Below are 20,336 nucleotides of genomic sequence, written 5' to 3' on the forward strand. Positions count from 1 at the left end.
CTGCATCGAAATCTCTTGTCAATTGAAAAAAAGAGAGAACAGACTTGTGAACACAGTGAGAGAAGGAGAGGGTGACACACATTGAGAGAGTAGCATTGAAACATATACGTTGTCATTTGTAAAATTAGGTAGCTAGTATGAATTAGCTGTATGACGCAGGTAGCTCAAATCCAGTGCTCTGTGACAACCTAGTGGGATGGGATGGGCTGGGAGAGTGGGAGGGTGGCTCAACAGGGAGGGGACATATGTAAGCCTATGACTGATTCATGTTGATATAGGGCAGAAACCACCACAATATTATAAATCAATTATCCTCCAATTTAAAGTAATTTGTTTAAAAACTCAGATGATTCCAATAGAGAACTTGGGTTGAGAATTCTTGGATTAGATAAAATAAGAATTGCTTAGGAATATGGGTTATTGGAGATGAAAAGAGCAGACAGAGAACTTTCTTTTCTCCTGTAATTTAGAAGACCTACATGAATCAGGATATTCTCCTTAATTAACCCTGTTCTTTTCTTAATAATCTCTAAATAGAGAATAATAAAGGACAGAAATGATATGGACCTAGCATAAGCAGAAGATATTAAAAAGAGGTGGCAAGAATACACAGAAGAACTATACAAAAAAGTTCTTCATGACCCAGATAATCATAATGGTGTGATCACTCACCTAGAGCCAGACTTCCTGGAATGTGAAGTCAAGTGGGCCTTAGGAAGCATCACTATGAACAAAGCTAGTGGAGGTGAAAGAATTCCAGTTGAGCTATTTCAAATCCTAAAAGATGATGCTGTGAAAGTGCTGCACTCAATATGTCAGGAAATTTGGAAAACTCAGCAGTGGCCACAGGACTGGTGAAGATTAGTTGTCATTTCAATCCCAAAGAAAGGCAATGCCAAAGAATGCTCTAACTACTGCACAATTGCACTCATCTCACACGCTAGCAAAGTGATGCTTAAAATTCTCCAAGTCAGGCTTCAACAGTATGTGAACCATGAACTTCCAGATGTTCAAGCTGGTTTTAGAAAAGGCAGAGGAAGCAGAGATCAAATTGCCAACATCCATTGGATCATTGAAAATGCAAGAGAATTCTAGAAAAACATCAACTTCTGCTTTATTGACTACACCAAAGCCTTTCACTGTGGATCACAACAAACTGTGGAAAATTCTGAAAGAGATGGGAATTCCATACCACCTCACCTGCCTCCTAAGAAATCTGTATGCAGGTTAAGAAACAACATTTAGAACTGGACATGGAACAACAGACTGGTTCCAAATCAGGAAAGGAGTATGTCAAGGCTGTATATTGTCACCCTGCTTATTTAACTTATATGCAGAGTATATTATAAGAAATGCTGGACTGGATGAAGCACAAGCTGGGATCAAGATTGCTGGGAGAAATATCAACAACTTCAGGTATGCAGATGACACCACCCTTATGGCAGAAAGTGAAGAAGAACTAAAGAGTCTCTTGATGAAAGTGAAAGAGGAGAGTGAAAAAGTTGACTTAAAACTCAACATTCAGAAAACTAAGATCATGGCATCTGGCCCCATCACTTCATGGCAAATTGGATGGAGAAACAATGGAAACAGTAAGAGACTTTAATTTCTTGGGCTCCAAATTCACTGCAGATGGTGACTGCAGCCATGAAATTAATAGACACTTGCTCCTTGCAAGAAAAGTTATGACCAACCCAGACAGTATATTTAAAACCAAGGACATTACTTTGCCAACAAAGGTCCATCTAGTCAAAGCTATGGTTTTTCCAATAGTCATGTATGGATGTGAGATTTGGGCTACAAAGAAAGGTGAGCACCACAGAATTGATGCTTTTGTGCTGTAGTGTTGGAGAAGGTTCTTGAGAGTCCCTTGGACTGCAAGGAGATCCAACCAGTCCATCCTAAAGGAGATTAGTCCTGAATATTCATTGGAATGACTGATGATGAAGCTGAAACTCCAATTCTTTGGCAATCTGATGCGAAGAACTGAACCATTTGAAAAGACCCTGATGCTAGGAAAGACTGAGGGCAGGAGGAGAAGGGGATGGCAGGATGAAATGGTTGGATAGCATTATGGCATCACCAACTCAATGGACATGAGTCTGAGTAAACTCTGGGAGTTGGTGATGGACAGGGAGGCCTGGTATGCTGTAGTTCATGGGGTTGCAAAGAGTCAGGCATGACTGAGTGACTGAACTGACTGACTGACTGAAATAGAGAATATTATGAAGTGAAGTGACATCCACTGTTGTGTCCAACTCTTTGCAACTCCATGGATTATACAGTCCATGGAATTCTCCAGGCCAGCATACTGGAGTGGGTAGCCTTTCCCTTTTCCAGGTGATCTTCCCAACCCAGGGATCAAACCCAGGTCTTCCCCATTGCAGTCAGATCCTTTACCAGCTGAGCCAGAAGGGAAGCCCAGAGAATATTATAATGGAAGTCAAAAGATATTGTTCCATATTCATCAGACATTCAGTATTGCTTCTGGAAAGTCCAGTTATATACCCGAGTATTATCAACTGTGTGTGTTGATTTGCTTTACTCTGGGTATTTTTTCATTCACTATACCTTTAAAAAAATTCATACCTTAGATTTACATAATTATTATGAATGTAGTGCATATTCATAATATGCAGAAATATTCATAATGTGCAAAAAGTTCTATGTTCTGCAGCCAGTATTCCCTATTATTTTGAAAAAATTTATTCTTAATTGGATGGAAATTGCTTTACATTGTTGTGTTGGTTTCTGCTGCACAACATTGCAAATCAGCCATAATTATATATATATATATATATATATATATATATATATATATATATAGCCTCTCTCTTGAGCCTCCCTGCCCTCCCCAAATCCCACCCCTCCAGGTCATCCCAGAGCCCTGGGCTGACCTCTCTGTGTCATATAGCAATTTCTCACCGGCTTCTTTGCACATGGTAGTGTATATATGTTGATGCTACTTTCTCCATTGATCCCACTCTCTCTTTCCCTCTACTGTGTCCCTATCATTTACATCATTTATTAGTATGGTACTTTCATCACAATTAATGAATCAATATTGATACATTACTTTTAGCTAGTGTCCATGCATTATTCAGGTTAACTGAGTTTTTCACTAGAGTTCTTTTCTGTTCAAGGATCCCATACAGAACACCGCATGCCATTTAGTCATCAGAACTCCTTAGAATTCTCTCCAGTCTGTCAGTTTCTTAGTCTTCCCTTGTTGATTATGCCCTTGAGGGTTTTGAGCTTACGACTTTGAGAGAGTTTGTAGAATGGCCTTCATCTGTGGTTTGCCTGATATTTTCCTTATGGTTAGAATGAGGTATAATGTTTTCTCAAAGACAACCACAGAGGTAAGGTGCTATTTCATCATATCGAATCAAGGGTTCATACTGTGAGCATGACTCATCATTGTTGATATTAACTTTGATCACCTAGGCAGGTATAGTGTTGGTCACATTTCTCCACTGTAAGTTTATTCCTTCTCTTCTTCCTTTCCATACCATACTTTTTGTAATAAAACTGCAATACTCAGCTCATACTTGAGGACTGGAGAGTTATGCTCCACCTCCTTGAGAGTGAGCATCTGTATAAATTATTTGAAATTCTCTTTCATGAAAGATTTGTCTGTTCTCCCATTTTTATTTAATCATATATACATACAAATGAATTTATTGAATTAATTTTATACTTTGGGTAGCTGTGCTGTGCTTAGTCGCTCAGTCATGCCCAACTCTTTGCAACCACATGGACTGTAGCCCACTAGACTCCTCTGTCCATGCAGATCTCCACACAAGAATACCGGAGTGGGTTGCCATGCCCTCCTCCAGAGTTATGATCCTTTAAAATGTTTAGCTATTGGGCGTTCCTTCAGTTGGCTTCTGTATCCCTTTGGCAAACCCCCATTATTGTATGAGTGTATATTTGAGCACTTCTTTACTTCCTGGCACTACCCAAAGTTCCAGGCACATATTACATATTTTTCACCCAGTCTTACAGCCGTCCAAAGAATGGTATTAAAAACCTGGATCTGGATACTAGGCGTACTTTTGCCAGCTACTGTGAAATAGTTTTTAGGTGCTCTGAGCTGACAGAGCTAGGGGATATATGCATGAATAGTAACATGTATGCATATGCTCAAGCACACACACATATGATCTATATTTATCTTAAGCTAAGTATAAGGTCATAATGATGTCTTCAACTCTAAGGCATTACTACTATGCTAATTTAGCCTTCTCTTATTTAGCTATAATCCTATAATCTCCAACTTCCACAGTGAGAATCCTGGCTCCTAATATCGACTATTTATTTACTTATATTCTATTCCAGTATCTATGTATAGTGATTTTAGGATTGTAAACCTGTATCTCTGTGGGGAAAGAACTTTATCATCTTATATACAGTTATTATATACATGAACCGTGAACTTCCAGATGTTCAAGCTGGTTTTAGAAAAGACAGAGGAACCAGAGATCAAATTGCCAACAACCACTGGATCATCAAAAAAGCAAGAGAGTTCCAGAAAAACATCTATTTCTGCTTTATTGACTATGCCCAAGCCTTTAACTGTGTGGATCACAATAAACTATGGAAAATTCTGACAGAGATGGGAATACCAGACCACCTGACCTGCCTCTTGAGAAATCTGTATACAGGTCAAGAAGAAACAGTTAGAACTGGACGTGGAACAACAGACTGGTTGCAAATAGGAAAAGGAGAACATCAAGGCTGTATATTGTCACCCTGCTTATTTAACTTATATGCAGAGTACATCATGAGAAATGCTGGGCTGGATGAAGCACAAGCTGTAATCAAGATTTCCAGGAGAAATATCAATAACCTCATACATACAAATGACACCACCTTTATGGCAAAAAGTGCAGAAGAAGCCTATTAATGAAAATGAAAGAGGAGAGTGAAAAAGTTGGCTTAAAGCTCAACATTCAGAAAACTAAGATCATGGCATCCGGTCCCATCACTTCATGGCAAATAGATGGGGAAACAGTGGCTAACTTTTATTTTTCTGGGCTCCAAAACCACTGCAGATGGTGACTGCAGCCATGAAATTAAAAGACACTTACTCCTTGGAAGGAAAGTTACGACCAACCTAGACAGCATATTAAAAAACAGAGACATTACTTTGTCCACAAAGGTCTATCTAGTCAAGGCTATGGTTTTTCCAGCGGTCATGTATGGATGGGAGAGTTGGAGTATAAACAAAGCTGAGCACCAAAGAATTGATGCTTTTGAACTGTGGTGTTGGAGAAGATTCTTGAAAGTCCCTTGGACAGCAAGGAGATCCAACCAGTCCATCCTAAAGGAGATCAGTCCTGGGTGTTCATTGGTAGGACTAATGTTGAAGCTGAAACTCCAATACTGTGGCCACCTGATGTGAAGAGCTGACTCATTTGAAAAGAACCTGGTGCTGGGAAAGATTGAGGGCAGGAGGAGAAGGGGACAACAGAGGATGAGATGGTTGGATGGCATCACCGACTCAATGGACATGTGTTTGGGTGAACTCCGGAAGTGGTGATGGACAGGGAGGCCTGGCGTGATGCAGTTCATGGGGTCCCAAAGAGTCGGGCACAACTGAGTGACTGAATTGATACAGTTATTAAATGCAGTTCCTTTTATGTTTATCCTTTTGGAATCCAGTAATTTCTAAATTACAGTTCCTTATATCATTAGCTGCTTCAATAAAGTGGTTCAGTATATTTGTTGAACAAAAATGATTTTTTTAAAATCAGATTCTCTCTTTCATCCTGGGATGTTAACATTTACTCTCAGTGTTACACATTTAAATGATGCCATGCATGTGGTTTATAGTTTCATACATTTAGTTCCATTACCTTAAACATTCCCTTGGGGCTTCCCTTGTAACTCAGTTGGTAAAGAATCTGCCTACAATGAAGGAGAACTGGATTCGATTCCTGAGTTGGAAAGATCCCCTGGAGAAGGAAATGGCAACCCACTTCAGTGTTCTTGCCTGGAGAATCCCATGGACAGAGGAGCCTGGCAGGCTATAGTCCATAGGGTCCCAAGAGTCAGACATGACTTAGCAACTAAGCCACCACAAACATTCTCTTATGCTTCAACTATTCAGCTCCCTCAACCCCTGTTTCTAGTTGTGCCTTTTTCAGAATGTTAAATATTTGAAGTCATACAGTGTGTAGCCTTTGCAGACTAAATTCCATAACTTAGCAATATACATTTAAGATTCCTCCATGTTTCTTCATGACTGACAGCTCATTGAAAAAAAAGATTCTTGAATGATATTCTTTTATAAGTATATGCCGCATTTTGTGTATACATTATCCTCTTAAGGATATCTTGGTTCTTGGTTGCTTTCTGTTTGGGGACATTATGAATAAAACTGCAGTAAACATTCAAAGGAAGGTTTTTATTTGCACATACATTTTCAAGTCTGGGTAAACCTAGACATATGATTGTGGGTCATATGATAAGATGATGTTAAAATTTGTTAAGAAATTGACAAACTGCCTCCCTACATGACTATATCATCTTCATTTTTACAGGGAAATAGTAAGAGTTCCTGTTGCTCCACATCTCACCAGCACTTGACAGTTAATATTTTATGTTTTAGACATTCTAATAGATATATAGTAGTATCTTATCATCTTAATTTGCAATTCACTAATGACAAGTGAGGAGAAGGCAATGGCACCCCACTCTAGTACTCTTGCCTGAGAAATCCCATGGACGGAGGAGCCTGGTAGGCTACAGACCATGGGGTTGCGAAGAGTCGGACACGACTGAGCGACTTCACTTTCACTTTTCACTTTCATGCACTGGAGAAGAAATGGCAACCCACTCTAGTATTCTTGCCTGGAGAATCCCAGGGATGGGAGCCTGGTGGGCTGCCGTCTATGGGGTCATACAGAGTCGGACACGACTGACGTGACCTAGCAGCAGCAGCAATGACAAGTGATGTTGAGCATTTTTTCGTAGGATTATTTGAAATATGTAAATCTTTGGTAATGATCTATTAAGATCTTATGCTCATTTTCCAAGTAGCTTGTATAGTTTATTATTGTTCAGTTTTAAATGCATTGGTATATTTTAATATAAATTGTTAGTCAGAAAATTATCTTGCAAATATTTCTACCAGACTTTTCATTCTCTTAACTGAGTCTTTCACAGAGCAGACATTTTTTGATTTAGTAAAGTCTAGCTCATCAGTTTTTTTTTCATGGATTGAACTCTTGATATTTTGTTTAAAATCTTTTCACCTAACTCAAGGTGATGGTGGTTTTCTTCTGCTTTGCATTTAAGTTTATGCTACATTTTAAGTTAATTTTTGCACAAGGTCTAGATGTAGACTATATATATATATATATATGTATATATATATACACACACACACATATATATAGTTCTAAGAACTTTTTCTTAAAAGGATAATATTGTAAAGTAATTAGCCTCCAACTAATAAAAATAAATGGGGAAAAAAAGACTTTTTCCTCTACTAGACTGACTTTACTTTCTTGTCAGAACTGTTGACTCTATTTTTATTGGTCTATTTCTGGGCTTCCTACACTGTTACATTGATTTATGTGTCTATTCTTTGCCAGTGCCACACTGTTTTGAGTTCTATATTACTATAAATATTGAAATCACATAAGTCTTTCAGCTTTTCTTCTTCAATATTGTGTTAGCTATTCTAGACCTTTTGCTTCTCCACATCAACTTTAGAATCAGTTATTCAACATCTACAAAATAGACTGCTGGGATTTTACTTAGGATTGTGTTTAATCTATAGATCAAGTTAGGAAAATTTTAAATCCTAAAATATTTGTCTTACATTCCATTAGCATTAACTAATTCTTCATTTACTTAGATCTTAATTTTGCTCATTAGAGTTTTGTAGTTTTCTTCATTTGTTTAGTTAGATTACAAATATAGATATAGTACAACCTATATTACATACATTTAATATGCCTAAATATTTAATGGGTTTTGTTGCTAGTACACATGGTATTGCTTTTTAGATTTAAAATTTCAGTTTAATATTACTAGTGTTTTTATAAAGCTATTTATTTTTGTACATCAGCCTTATATTCTGTGATCTTGCTGTATTTACTTATTAGTTGCTGGAGATTTTTGTCAATTCTTTGGAGGGTTTATTTTTTCCCCCACCTGAAAAGAGAAACATTTATATATTTCTTTCCATGATTACCTTTTATTTAATTTTCTTATCTTATTGCGCTAAGACTTTTAGTATGATTTTGAAAAGAAGAGGTAGAAAGAATATCCTTCTCTTGTTTCAATTCTAGAGAGATGGTACCTAGAATCTTAAGTATAATGTATGTTTTATGTAAATGTTCTTATTTAAGTAGGAGTCCCTCTCCCTAGTTTACCAATAATATTTATTATGAATTACTATTTTTTTAGATATTTCCCAATGCTTTTCCTACATCAGTTGATATGACCATGTAATTTGTGTTCTTTAAGTCTTTGATCTGGAGAATTGCATTGACTGATTTTCTAATATTCAGCTGAACAATCCTTATGTACCTGGAGTATATTTCACTAGATTGTGGTGTATAATTATTTTGCTTTCTTGCTGAATTCAGTTTGCTAACTTTTTGCTAAGGATATTTTTATCTATGTTCATCAAAGATGTTGATTTGTTATTTCCTTTTTTTATAATGCCTTTGCCTGGTTTTGGTCTTAAAGTAAGGTTAACCTTATAGGATTATTTGGAAAATACCTGCTTCTATTTTCAGGTAGAGGTTATGGATCATTCTTAAATTTGTAGAGTTAACTGCTGCTAAGCTGCCAAGTCATTTCAGTCATGTCTGACTCTGTGCGACCAGGCTCCGCTGTTCCTGGGATTCTCCAGGCAAGAACACTGGAGTGGGTTGCCGTTTCCTTCTCCAATGCATGAAAGTGAAAAGTGAAAGTGAAGTCACGCAGTCGTGTCTGACTCTTCATGACCCCATGGACTGCAGCCTACCAGGCTCCTCTGTCCATGGGATTCTCCAGGCAAGAGTACTGGAGTGGGTTGCCATTGCCTTCTCCGGTAGAGTTAACTAGACATTCCTTAAGTATTGGATCTGTGTTTTCTTTCTTGGAAGGGTATTCATTATTGATTTGATTTCCTTAGTAGACAAAGAGTTATTCGTGCTATCTATTTCTCCTTTTGTGAATTTTGGTAGCTTGTTTCTTTCAAAGAATTGGTCCATTTTGTCTAAATTAATCAAAAGAATGTGGTATAGATTTGTTTGCAGTGTTTCATTTTTATCATTTTAATATCCATAGAATTAGTAGCAATGACTTTATTTCCTTTGTGAAGCTGATAATTTCTTTTTCTCTGCTTTTCTTCAGTCTGGCTAGATGTTTGCTAATTTTATTGACATCAGTAAAAGAACTAACTTTTGGTTCATTTGATTTTCTCAACTCTTTTACTCTTTTCAGTACTCTGATTTCTGCTCCAATTTTTATTAGCTTTTTTTTTTTTCTTTTATAAGCCTAAACTTCTCTTCTATCTCTAGCTTCATGAAATGGAAACTTTAGTTTTTGATTTTAGGTATTTATTCTTTATAAATTATGAATTTAATGTTGTATATTTCCCTCTAAACACTGTCTTCTCTGTACCCCTCAAATTTTGATGAGTTGTGATTTTATTTTCATTTAATTAAAAATATGTTTAATTTTCTATTGACAATTCTTTAACTCATAGGTTATTTAGAAGTGTGTAGTTGTATTTCTTGGCAAATACTTGAGTGTTTCCAGCTCTCTTTCTGCTATGATTTCTAGTTTATTTCCATCTTGGTCTGAAAATGTACTTATCATTCCTACTCTTTAAATTTGTTGCGATTCATTTTATGGCCCTGAATACAGTTTATCTAGGAAAATGTTTCATGTGAGCTAGGGCTTCTCTAATGATTCCTTCTCAGAGAAAGTCTGTTTTGTAGTTCTTTCAGCTGTAATCCATTATAATATTACTGGAGTCCTGTTGGAATAGTGATAGGGTACAGGAGAAAGGGGAAAGGAAGTAATTTATAGTTTTATGCTTAAAGTTCAGTCTTTGGCCTGTGACCTTTGTGTTTCTTCTTGGATAGCTTCCCTACATTCCTTTAGTTAAGACAGGAAGACATAGAGAGCTGGAATGAGAGGAATTCTCTTTTTCTACAGCACTGGAATTGGTTCTGGTACCCTGTATACCTGCTAGAGATTTGACTTTTATTATAGCAAAGACCATGGGCATATTTCACAAGGATTACTCTTCCCCTCCCTCTGCCAATACTGTAGGCTTTATCAGATCAGTTCAGTTCAGTTCCTCATTCATGTCCAACTCTTTGTGACCCCATGGACTACAGCACACCAAGCCTCCCTGTCTATCACCAACTCCCAGAGTTTACCCAAACTCATGTCCGTTGTGTCGGTGATGCCATCCAAATATCTCATCCTCTGTTATCCCCTTATCAGATCTTCACTAGTCAAAAAAAACCTGGTGAGGTTCTTGGAGATAAATACCATGAAAATATGGGGGCTCCATCCAAAGAGTGAGAGCCCAAGATTTCTGATTCTCAGGCTAGTCCACACTCAGACTCCAGCAGTTTATTAAAATTATCATATAAGCATATCTACCAGTTTATTTTGCTATATACCTGCTCTACATAAACAGATCTCCTCTGTGGTTTTCTGATTTATCTGTCTATACAGGTATCAGTATAGCAGTTAACCCAGTAAACTCAGTTTTCAGATTAGTCTAAGAAAGTCATTGATTTTTAGTTTGTTCAGAGTTTTCTTTTATATAAGGGAAAGAATGTTGGCTTCCATACAGTATGTGTTTGAGCTAACATGGAAGGTAACACCTTTCATTTTGAAAAGTCACACCCATTTAGTTCTGAGAATTTTCATGTACTTGAGAAGTTTTAGCCTTCTATTTCTCTATTCCTGCAATTTCATTGGAAAATCCTGAATGTCAGTCTGTGGGATGGTTTCATTTGGGTTAATCAATTTCTCCAGAGAAGAGTTCTATAATCTTCTACCTAGATATGTATACCTCAAAGCCAGTGTTCTTTGAGTTGAACAAAAGCAGGGGGATGGGCATCTCAGTGGTCAGTATATAGACTATTAGTCAATTCCTGAATGTCAGTGATGTTCTTGGATGTTCCCAACCCAGGGACTGAACCCAGGTCTCCCTCATTGCAGATGGATTCTTTACCAGCTGAGCCACCAGGGAAGCCCAGTCAATTCCTGAATGTCAGTGAACCACAAAATCCTGTCCTCCAATGTTCGACCTTCATCTAACTCCAAAGGCACTCTGCTTATTACTCTCCGGGGAATAAATCTTTCCTCCTCGTATGTGAAGAAGAGATCTGTTTGCTTCAGTAAAGTGAAGGAGGATATCTCTAGTAATTTGATAGCTTCCTGGTAATTTTACAATCTTTCAGAAATTCTTTTATAGCCATACTTCTCACACATGCCTTAAGAATTTCAAAATGCTACCATATCTATGATCTTTTCAAAACAGTGCATATGGTTAGGCTTCATGTTTGTTGGTATTATTCCTCTGCTCACTCATGTGTCAACTTTTTTCTTTTCTATTAGATCGTTTTCTCCTTTTCCATCTGCTTCCCATCTACTCCAAACAGTTTAAATTGCTCACTTGCTATTGTCTAGTCTCTTGTTCCATTATCTATTTAGGATTTAATAGATAACATTTATTAAAGTTGATTTATTCATTGCTACTATCACATTAACATAGTAGTAGAGGTAAATGTGTGTGTTCAAGCTGCCATATAATACCCAGAGGTGCAATGTAATTGCAGTAGACAGGATAATGCTTACCTCTCCAAAGACGTTCATGACCTGTGAATAGGGAAAGAACAAATCTTATATATGATTGAGTTAAGGGTCTTAATATGATGAAATAAGCCTGGATTATGCAGGTGACGTGAATGAAATTATGAGGGTTCTTATAAGAGAGAGGCAGGAGTGTCAGAATCAAAGGCGATATGATAATGGGAGCAAATATGTGTATGTGTGCGCATGCGTGCATGTATGTAAGAGAGACAGAAAGCAGTGGTTTCAGGCATTGCAATTAGAGGAAGGAACCACAGCCAAGCAATATAGGTAGTCTCTAGAAGCTGGAAAAAGCAAAAAAAAAAAAAATAGATTCTCCCTTAGGACCCAAAAAAGAAGTTGTAGCTCAGCCAATATTTGATTTTAACCCTATAAGACTTATTTTCAATTTCAGACTTCCATAACTGTAAGATCATAAAGTCAGTTGTTGTAAGCTGACATGCCTATGGTAATTTGTGCACATCCAATTCAAATCAATATTAAATTTATAAAAAGCTGCCATAAAAATGTATATGCAACATCATAATTCTGTATTTGCTTAGAAATCTATATATGCCCAAATATACATAAATATCTACAGATGCATATGCATACATGTATACACAACCACCAACACACAATTGGAAAGAAGATAAGAATTATATTCACCAAAATATTAGTAATGGATAAACCTCTGAGATTATGCAGGATTGCACAGGATTCTAACTTTATTCTTGTTGAAAGTGAAAGTGAAGTCGCTCAGTCCTTTCCGACTCTTTGCGACCCCATGAACTGGGGCCTACCAGGCTTCTCTGTCCACGGGATTTTCCAGGCAAGGATACTGGAGTGGGTACTTCTCCATAATTTTTAAATAGCCAAAAGTGAACAAAGATTAGTTTTCTAGCTGATATCTAATTTTAAGAAGTTAAGGATTTTACTTTAAAACATTATGATATTTCTTGCTTTGGAACTAAGGCCATTTATGTTAACAATGAATGCTTCTTAGTTGTATATTCTGGAGAACAACTATACAGGCATTAGGACAAATATTTTTAACTTAAACTCAAGACTCATACAAAGAAAATAGGGGAGTCTAGTTATACACATTTGGCATAAAGTTCTTATGTCTACATGTAGTCAATACATAACAAAAGCCTTAAGACCCAGTTTCCTAACACAAAGAAAAACTAGCAAATAGTGTGTCTCATTGCCTCCATTTTCCACTTTGCTCCCATGGCATTAATATGATCTATGACATTCATAATAGATCTTGATCCTGTTTTGCCCAGGCTACACATTAGAATATTTTTCAACATATTGCTCTGGGGCAGTCTTTAACAACCATTTGGAATTTGGAAATGAGATGACACTGAACTGTCATGCTAGTTCTAGATGAGTCTGATAAGTTCTTGAGATCAAATCTGGCAAATATTCTCTTCAGTGCCTTGCCTCAGTACTCAGGTCTTATAGAAATTTCCTCTCTGCATCTCCCTATCCCCAAAAGTACTTGAGCTTGGCCTAGTTTCTATGTCTTCTAATTTCTCTGGTTCTCACTACTTCATATCTGTCCAGAACTTTTCAACTTGTGTGAAAATGTTCATGTGTGCTTTCAGTATGCTCTGATCCCCCACCTGAATTCTCTATTTTAGGTGAGGATTGAGATTCATTGAGATTAAGCAACTTGTCTATGGTCATCCAGCTAATGAAATTTGGGCTTAAGATTTGATCCAGACAGTCCAACTTTAAAGCATGTTTTAAAAAAAAGATAAGGAGGCTGGATGTGAACTGTGGGAAAGCTCCTGGAGATTAAGTCCCATATGATAGAGTTTTGAGGCAAAACGAGGATATCTCTTATCAAGACCAGATTTGTGTAGACCTCTGAAGGCACACGTAAGACCACGGACACTCCACCAAAACCTGGAAAAGAGTAAGTTGGAAAATTCTGTGATTCTGTGCCTGGGAGTCTATATTCCCACCCTGGTAAATGAACATTCAACTTTGCCATAGCATACACTACTTCAAGACAATGTTACAACAATTGGAGAAGAGGATCTAGCTTCTCAGGCTTCCCAGGTGGTGCTAGTGGTAAAGAACCTGCCTGCCCCATGCAGGAGACATAAGAGACATAGGTTCAATTCCTGGGTGGGGAAGATCCCCTGAAAGAGGGCATGGCAACTCACTCCAGTATTCTTGTCTGAAGAATCCCATGGACGGAGGAGCCTGGTGGGCTATAGTCCATGAGATCTCAAAGCATCAGACATGACTGAAGTGACTTAGCATCTAGCTTATAGGGGCTAAAGAAGTCATTGCCTCCCCTTTCATTGAAAATTGGATTTCAACTTAAAATTTCAGTGTCACAAGGATTCTGAAGTTTTGGAATATATATTTTTTTTCCCTGCCTGGCGATTCCTGGAAAAGTTCAACTCTGCAAAAGAGATTTTCTTTGATAACCTGAGAACAAAATGCATATTTCTTGGCTTTGTGTGCATGTGTATTAGATTTTTTGGCTAGAATTGAACAATCACAGTGTCACTGCCAGATTCCCCCCTCATGACAATCACTGCCCTGGTAGTAAAAAAAACTCAAATCTCTGGGGTGCCTTGTGTCATAAAACTTGTTGTTTCTATTTCTAAAGGGTTTATTACAGTGATTCAGTCTTAGACAACTTTTTAAGATTTCAAGCAAACTAGGAGGAAAGAGACAAAATCAAACTTGCCTTAAAAAAAATTACATAAATAACAATGGATAATGCAGGATCAGATTGGATGACAAAAGATGCCTTCTGTGTCCCAATTCTAAACCAAAGGAGTTCTAAGGCAAAAGTGTTCTAAACCAAAGGAAAGAGGATTACAAAGTTCTCAAGCTGGGAAGGATGATATCGTAGACTGAAATTATAGCCAGATTTAAGTCCCCAGGATATTCCTACCTTCACTCAAACTCTTGGTGTGCAATTTGCTTACAGTAACTCATGCCCAAATCCCTTATTCTTCCTTGATATCTCTCTCACATATACCCCATATCTAATTTATTGTTGTATCCTGTCGGCTCTAATTAAGATATATAAAATGTCTGCATTGAGCGTGTCTAGCCAGCTTCATTCACCTCTTGCTTTAGATCAGATCACTGCTCTGCTCAAAATCCTCCAATACCTTTGTCTCTTATTCAGAATAAAAGCTGAAGCGCTACCATGGCCTGCAGGATTCTATGTGATTTATTCCTGGTCTGTCTTTCTGACTTCATCTCTTGCTCTCTCCCTCACTACTTTCCAGTTATTTTGATTCAGATCTTTGTTTTTCTTAAATACTCCAAGTGTGGTCCTGCCTCAAGGCATTTGTACTTGTTTGTTCACTCATTTCATTCAAATCGTTGCTTAAATTGTATGCTATGAGAAAGACCTCCTAAGGCATACTGCCAAAACTACCACAAACACAGCCTTAGCTCCTTACTCTCTGTCCCAATCTGTGGTCTTACACTTCTCTGTTGTGCTCATTGCTACCCAAAAGATGTTTATTTCTTTCTTAGTTTTTTTGCCCCACCTATTGGAGTGCAAGCACCTTAAGACTGCTTCATTTCATCCACTGCTCTCGTCTTAGCCTTTGTGAGTACTCATGAAACATTTGTTGAAGAAAGGAAGGGTGGGGGAAAGGAAATAGACTTGGAAAATTTCTATCCATTTTGACAGAGGAAAGAACATTTATCATTTATTTATTTATTTATTTATCATTACCCTACTGATTTTATCAATGTATTCCTCCAGTCTTGAAAATAGCATTAAAAACCAGAGACATCACTTTCTGACAAAGGCCCATATAGTCGAAGCTATGGTTTTTCAAGTAGTCATATATAGATGTGAGAGTTGGACTATAAAGAAGGCTGAGTGCTGAAGAATTGATGCCTTCAAATTGTGGTGCTGGAGGAGACTCTTGAGAGTCCTTTGGACTGCAAGGAGAGCAAACCAGTTCATCCTCAGGAAATCAACCCTGAATATTCATTAGAAGGACTGATGCTAAAACTGAAGCTCCAATACTTTGGCCACCTGATGCAAACAGCTGACACATTGGAAAAGATCCTGATGCTGGGAAAGACTATAGGCAAAAGGAGAAGAAGATGGCAAAGGATGAGATAGTTAGATAACATCACCGGCTCAATGGACATGAATTTGATCAAACTCCAGGAGACAGTGGAGGACTGAAGAACCCAGCATGCTGCAGTCCACGGGGTCACAAAGAATCAGACATGACTGAGCTACTGAACAGCAACAGGAATATCTGGTTTCAAATCCTGCTGGCTAACTATTAATTAGGATATCATGAGCAAACTAATTTCTTTCACAAAGTCTTCTTTACTATTTTTTAAATTACCATATTTTATAACATACCCTTAGGATTATAGGGAATAGCATATGTGATGGTGCCTGGCAGAATGCCCAGCACATAACAGGTATTGCAAAGATTATAGTACTTTCTGTTTTAAATGTGCCATTTCTCTCCTAGTTTTATTTTATTTTATTTTTTAATTTTGTTTGTTTTTTCTTTCTTGGTTAAGCCAAGCGAGGTCTTAGTTGCCAAACTAGGAATCAAACCTGTGCCCCCTTCAAGGGAAATATGGAATCTTAACCACTGGACCGCCAGGGAATTCCCTCTCTCCTAATTTTAAATGGTAGGGAAGCAGTCACACTTTTTCTCAAACTTCCAAGTTTACTTGGCAAGACTGAAGTCATTGTATTTACCAAGACAGGAGCTAGAGTAAATGAAAGAACCAAAACAAAATGGTAATGGAAAAGTAGTCTGTCTTCCCTTCCCACTTCTCAATTGTGTCTGACTCTTTGTGACCCCATGGATTATAGCCCTGCCGGGCTCCTCTATCCATGGGCTCCTCCACGTAAGAATACTAGAGTGGGTAGCCATTCTCTTCTCCAAGGGATCTTCCTGACCCAGGGATCAAACCCATATCCCCTGCATTAAAGGTAGATTCTTTACCATCTGAGGCACCAGGGAAGCACCTTAAATGAGACTATTCCTCATCAAGTATATTAAACAGGTAAAATTTCTTGGGTCCCTTTCTAATTTCTATTACCACTTGCATCGTCTGTCTCTGGCCAACATAGGATCTTTGTCCTATGAGCTAATTGACAGTCTCTTCTGTCTTCAACAGAATACTCTTGGACTTGGAGATTAATATGTCTCCAAACTCTGAAAGAAAGAGACTGAAATGGGTCAGCATCGTATTGCCTTGTACACTTTGGATCTCCATCAGGAACTGTACGGGAGAAGAGCTGTCTCTTCAGTGCCCTTTGCTTTTTGCCAGAGAGGTCTTACCTGGGGAAAAAGGAATTCCTTCTCTTTAAGGTAAATATTGCATTCTGTGTGGCCTTGAACAGCTAGTCTTTCCCATTATAATAAGCAGTTCACTCTGAAATGAGGAGGAAACAGTCATTTGCAGCAACAGTGTCATATGATCACAAAGTCACATTTGTCTTTTTTGTTTGTTTGTTTGTTTTATCCATTTCCCCTTACCAATAAGGGGGTTTCCATTTGTTCCTGGGGCATTTGAGGCCACTGTGTCTACATACAGGTAGACCTAATCATAAATCTCACTCACACTAAGCTAAGTATTTCAGGAATTCTCTTCTTGTTCTTTGTTTCATGTTTGACAGTTTCTTTCAGAATGCAGTTTGCAACATTCCTGGAGATGTGTTATAAATTATTCAAACTGACAAAGCCCCCTTTCTTTTCCTTGTTGTATGTGTTTTTTCCCCCTCCCCAAAGCTTACATTCTAACATTGCCACTGAATGCCTTCAATCTTAATGATACTTTTCCTGTCTTTGGCTGAGATGGATTTTTTACTCTTATGATTATTATTTTGGAAAGTAGGTATTATTCCTTTAGAAGAAAAGAAAGAAAGCCAAATGAAATCAAACACAAACCTCCAGGCTCTATTATGGCATTAGGCTTTATGTCCCAGAGCAGGTCATAGCATACCTTTGATATATGAAAATTTGTCATTCCTGGGTACATTTCATTTACTGAAATGCTGTTTGAGAGCAACTTTATTAAAGATGCAAGACACTGGTACAATGCCACTGTATTTTGTGTCACTGCTTTCATATAAAATCCTTTTTCCAAACACTTTGGAGAATTAAATAATACAAGACAGGAGAGAGTGTTCTGTATAAATTATACAATACTGTGGCGTAAGGAATAATTCAAAGAATCAGAAACCAATAGCTAAGGCTCAGAGAAATTGAAAAAAAAAAAAAAAGAGGGCAGATTTTCAGATGTTTTTTAATCCCAAAGGAGAGTTTTTGTTTTTGTTTTTGTCTTTGTTTTTTTTTAATAGAGTGCAGTTGAAGTAGTGAGGAAAAATGGAATTCTTTCTGGAAGATGGGGGTCGATGTTTAACTACCCCAACATGCAACCTTTTCATTGCTTCACTTCTACCAAATTCCTTTCTAAGTTGCCCCCAGTGCTTTTATTTTGTGAATAACCTATGAGTAATGCTGACAGATATTAATAACCTATTCTAACCTACTTTGCTTGAAAATCCTCTAAAGTCTTTTATCACACAGAAAGGTGAGACCCACAGAGGTAAAATGATCTATACATGTGATCAAACAGCTGCCAGACAGTGGATTCTTGCATCAAATCAGGTCTAATTGAATCCAAAGCCTGTGCTGGGTACCATCCCTGTGCGTTTAGCAAGAACTGCAATTAAAAAGCCACCTCTCTCACTGAACACATCCCTATAGTTTTCTAACAATGCTGGGCAGTCAAGCACTCTCAATCTTTGTTCTGATATGACTCAAGACCCTTAATTCATTAAAAAAACAAATCAACAAACAAAGAACAGCTAGAATGAATGAACATCTAGGAAAGGGCCCAGTAAACAGTTTTCATCATACCAAAGAGCATTCTGTTCCCATGCTCTTATGTCGATAATTGGAGTGAGTTGGGCAACAGACCAAACATTTATCAGGTACACTGAGGTGGCATCATCTTCCATCTCGTGACTTGGAATAAATGTGAATAGATGGTATGACAATGATATACTCATTCTTTCTTCCCTTGTAGCAGAAACTCTGGGAGAGATTTTGTTCTGGGAGAGAATATGCTCACTTTCAAGTGATGGATCAGTCTTAGCCAATCGTGAAAATCCTGGTTTGCAATTTCCCAGTGTTGCTTGGCCTGAAGAGGGGGCATAAGCCACAGTCCTGGCCAAAGAGACTAAAGTGAATTCTGCTAGTCTTGTTGCCCTTTCTCCCTTCCTTTTTTGTACTCTAAGTATGGCTGTAGTCATCATTCATTTTGCAGACGCAGTGTATCCAGCATAAGAATGAAGATCATGATAAGGATCAAAGACAAGAAGGTACCTTGGCTTCAAAAACATCCTTGAGTCGCTGCTGCTGCTGCTGCTAAGTCACTTCAGTCGTATCTGACTCTGTGCAACCCCATAGACGGCAACCCACCAGGCTCCCCCGTCCCTGGGATTCTCCAGGCAAGAATACTGGAGTGGGTTGCCATTTCCTTCTCCAGCCTTGAGTGGCTACCTACCTCTAAATATTTGATACATTAAAAAAAAAAAAAAAGACAGCTATTTGTTTTGGCCATTGTTAGTTTTCTGGTGGTTGTTATTTACAATTGAACAAAATCCTAACAGATACACATAGATCATCTCAGCAGATATGTAGCTTTACATGGAGAGAGAGATTCAGGTTGCATTATAAAGAGGTTAATGCAAGACAGTGCAGCAACAGAATAATTCCATCTGTGGTCATAGTTTTAGACTAGGTTATGCTTCTACATGACATCTCAATTGTAAATATGTCTACCAAGGTTGACAAGGTCATACATGATTTCTAGTGGTCAACTGACTAAGCAGATATAAGTAGCACTCATCTAATACAGGTAATTATGATCCTATTTCCTTGACTACATGTGGTTGGGCAATCATATCAGTATGTACTTTTGCATGTAGTTTTATGTTATAGGCTAAGAACTAGGCTATATGTAAGTAAATGTGGATTCTGCCTCTGGAAACTCCACTTGCTAGATGAATATATCAATCAGTGTAGGCTTGATTGTGTTTCAATTAAAAAAAAAAACATAAAATTAAAATAAAGAGTCCCTGAGTTTAAGTGACTTAAAAGAGTGAAAGGCTTACTATATGCTCACACCAGCCATCCATCCTGGGTCAGCTAGGAGGCTTTATTCTGTTGTCCTGACTCAGGGACCTAAGGTTAGGAGGAGCTCCATCTCACCGCTTCCATATTTTCCCTGAGAGGAAAACAGAGAAGGTAACTTAAATGATTCCTTTTATATTGAAGTATAGTTGATTTACAATGTTGTGTTAATATCTACTGTGCAGCAAAATAATTCAGCTTTACATATACATTCTTTTTCTTATTCTTTTCCATTATGGTTTATCATAGGATTTCCAATGTAGTTCCAGAGTAGAGCCTTGTGTTTATCCATTTTATATATAATAGCTTATATCTGCTAACCCCAAACTC

The sequence above is a fragment of the Cervus elaphus genome, chromosome 15, assembly GCF_910594005.1.
Source record: "Cervus elaphus chromosome 15, mCerEla1.1, whole genome shotgun sequence".
NCBI lineage: Eukaryota > Metazoa > Chordata > Mammalia > Artiodactyla > Cervidae > Cervus > Cervus elaphus.